The sequence below is a fragment of the Elephantulus edwardii genome, unplaced genomic scaffold (genome assembly GCF_000299155.1).
Source record: "Elephantulus edwardii isolate Elephantulus edwardi_28Jun2011 unplaced genomic scaffold, EleEdw1.0 scaffold00014, whole genome shotgun sequence".
NCBI lineage: Eukaryota > Metazoa > Chordata > Mammalia > Macroscelidea > Macroscelididae > Elephantulus > Elephantulus edwardii.
This window is the reverse complement of record NW_006399764.1, coordinates 227,577-231,211: the sequence shown is the minus strand read 5'-3', so window position 1 is coordinate 231,211 and position 3,635 is coordinate 227,577. Positions and strand designations below refer to the sequence as shown.

Here is a 3,635-nt window from a genome sequence, read left to right as displayed (position 1 = left end):
ACAGGCGGTTCAAATCTTCTGGTTTCTTTTTGGAAGAAAGATGGTCCATTTCCTCCTCTTTGATTGACAGCGAAAACACATCGAAGGGTCAGCTATGAGTCAGTCCCGACTTCACTGCAAGGAGCTGTTTTTGGGGTTATTTTGTTTTCGGATACAAATTACCATGTACTTGGTGGTTTAAAACAGAACACGTGCACTCCCATGGTTAAGGAGGTAAGAAGTCAGAAATCAGTTTCTCTGGGCTGAAATGAAGACGTCAGCAGGGGAGATGGACCCCAAAATTTTTGAGGGCCATGTTCTCAGCCTAGAAGCCTCTTGTGCAAATAGTTAAAGCTCTGGCTAATTAGATATTGATGTATTGAGTTCACCAAGATCAACTTCGAAGGAAAGGCCTAGTTATCTGCCTCTAAAATGTCATCCACTGAAAACCCCATGGAGCACAGTTCTGCTCTGACACTCACGGGACACCTGAGCAGAGCTGAATGGAGGGAAATCAATACTTGCTGTTGTAAGGTGACACCAAATCACCCCCAATGCACGGCAACGCTATGTACAAAAGGGTGAAATTTCTGCTGTGCCCAAGCCACTCTTAAGACACTGTGTCAGTCCATCTTGTTGATGGTCTTCCTGTTTTCCTGTAAACCTCTACTTTAGCCAACATGACATCCTTCTGCAGGGACTGGTCCCGCCTGAACACATAAAGTATATGAGACAAAGTCCCTCCCTACTAGGCTCTAAGGAACATTTTGACTGCTTACTATGGCAGTTACATATTTACTCCTAAGATATTTACCATAACTGATACTTGGAATTGACAGTTACTATATTGACTTCTTCAGCTACCACATTCTTCTTAAGAACAATTCATTGCAAGAGTAATGTCACTTACTTTGAGATAAAAAATGTATTCATGTATATGTTTTTATGTGATTACCTGCAGAAGATCAAGGATTATAGTCTTCAATAAGGATTGAAGCTCAACATCAAGAAGACAAAGATTCTCACCACTAGGCCAATTGGTATCATCATGATGAACGGAGAAGAGATTGAGTTTGTTAACAGCTGCAGCTTGCTCGGCTCCACAATCAACACTCTTGGCACCAGCTAGGTAAATCTGCTGTTAAAGACCTTTCCAGAGTACTGAGAAGCAATGATGTCAGTCTAGAGACTAAGGTGTGTCTGATCCAGGCCATGGTCTTTATAAATACTTGCTATACATCAAAGAGCTGGACAATGACTAAGGATGACAGAGAAGAATTGATACCTTTGAGTCGTGGTGCTGGAGAAGAGTCTTGAACATAGCATGGACCTAAAAGAAAACAAATAAGTCTGTTTTGGAGAGGGTGAAACCAAGTTTCTCCTTGAAGCGTAGGATTTTGAAGCTTTTCCTCACATACTTTGAGCATGTGGCGAGGAGGCACTGATCCTTGGAGAAGGACCTCATACTTGGAAGGGTGGAGGGACAGTGCAGAAGAGGAAGACCCTGCATGAGATGGATTGCTACAGTAATTGGGGCAATGGGGATAGATGTGTCAGAGTCAGTGAGACTGGCTCAGGACAGGACAGGCTTCAGAGCTGTTGTATATATACATAGTGTCATTATGAGTTGCAAGTGCCTCGATGGCACATAACAACAACAAGTAGGTACATAGGGTTTAGGTTCTCACAAAATCAGTCCCTCAAGGGAGAGGAGAGCAAGTCATTTATCTGGAGGTGATGGTCTCTGGAAACAGACAAGGAGAAAGGAAGAGAGTTCGGGAGGTAAGTTGTTGCTTGTTGTGGTCCAGTCAGCCTGAATCATAGTTGATCCTCCAGTGGGTTTTCAGCAGCTGTAAATCATAGAGGAAGAGATTGTCCATCTTTCTCCCACAGAACAGGGGTGGGAGGTTCAAACCTCCTGCCTTTGTATTGGCAGCACAACTCCTTACCGCTAAGCCACCAGAACTCCCTGGAAAGGTGAGAGAGGGAGGAGAAAAAAGTCGATACAGGTGTGAATTCTCATCCATTCCCGGCACACAAAACAGGAGCTCAGCACCCTGGAAAATGCTGAGAAACATCACAGAGGTCTCAGTTATTCCAACCATGGACGATGGCTGAGGAAGATGGGGTTTGATCAACCAACTCTCTACTCACTGTTTATTGAGGATGGTTTAGGGCTGTTACTTCTATGGCATTTCATGTTTTCTCTTCCTGCAAGGCCAATGTTCTCTGCCAGAATAGGACCTTGGCCAGAGTCACAGGTGCTGGGAGCAAGCAGACTACATGGGCACTAAAATGTCCAGGGCGTTGAGTGAGGCACCAACAGTGTCTGCCACAGACCCCCTTTTCTTAGGAGACGTACTTAGTCTTTCACCAGACACCTGTTGAGTGCTTGCTCTGGGCCAGAAAGCATGCCAGGTGCTCAGGCTGATGGATGAATGAATGAAACAGCCCGTGTGAGAAACAGTCTTTATGGAAGACAGATATATAAGAGGCAAATTGGAATACAATCCAGTCAGTGCTACTCCAGCACTATAAATGTTTGTGCCTGATGCATAAGAAGTGTCCAAATTTTTAAAACTATGTTTTAAAAAGAAAGTATTATACAGTGCAGAAGACTTCTGTCTGGCCCTCTCGGCCATTAGAACCAGGGGGAAGAGTAATCACCATTTAGATGAAGTAAGAGACCGGGTGACTGGGCCAAGGGCCCCTGGCCTGGCCTGTGCACAGGAGAACCCGGACAAAACCCCATGGGATTCTTTTCATCCCACTCCACAGCATCTGGGAGATGAGTGATCGTGCTGATGACAAAGCCCAGTATGTACCCAGTATTCTCAAGGAATAGAAACAGGGCAGGCACTTGGTTAAGCATGTGAGAGGACAGCATTGCCCACTGCAGGGGGGGCCGGGGGAGGTAGAAGTGTATTCTTAAGGGAAACTAGAAAATTCAACCATATCCTGACCTCAGGCCTTGCCTAAGCCAAATCAAATGTTCTGGGGTTCCTATTCTCAACTCCCAAGTCCTGCTGTTCAATCCCCCATGACTTGGAGACATCACCAGATGAAAAGAACAGAAAATGAGGCTCCTGTGACCTTAGACTCCAGGTCAGGAGTTTCCCTAGCAGGATGCAGTCTGCAGGGTGTGATCAAGTCAATAGACTGAGTACAAGAGGAGACGCTGCAACTTCCACTCATATTTAACCTTAACAAAGAAGCAGCCAAGCTTTGTCAATATTAAAAAATGGATTGGAACTGAGCACCCCCTCAGAGGGACAGTGTGAGGTGAGGTAACCTGAGGGGAAAATGAGGAATTCCACAGGGTTTTCTTATTTTCTCTTTATTCTAATTTATTGCTCTTTGCATGTGCCCAAAGGTTTTATATAATAGGCTCTATTATAAAATTTTAATTAAACTAGCCTCACAATATGGACAAGAGGTTCAAAAGCATCCCTGCAAAGAAACCTCAGGTTGCAGGTAATACTAATAATGGCAGACAAGAGAATAAGAAGACTGCAGAACTGACACTTGTACAGGCTCATGGTTAGCCACAGTGTGGGTTAAAAAGAATCATAAAATCATCAGATCTGCCAAGAAGCCAGCCATGAAATGCTGAGATCATAAAGACAATCTGAAATATAGCACTCTTTCCTGTTTTC

General features: G+C 44.3%; 1 pseudogene; it reads left to right on the top strand.

The window, feature by feature from the left end:
- Nucleotides 1-1,716: 1,716 nt before the first annotated feature.
- The window catches only part of LOC102868850, a 5,406-nt pseudogene continuing 3,487 nt past the window's right edge, over nucleotides 1,717-3,635 (top strand).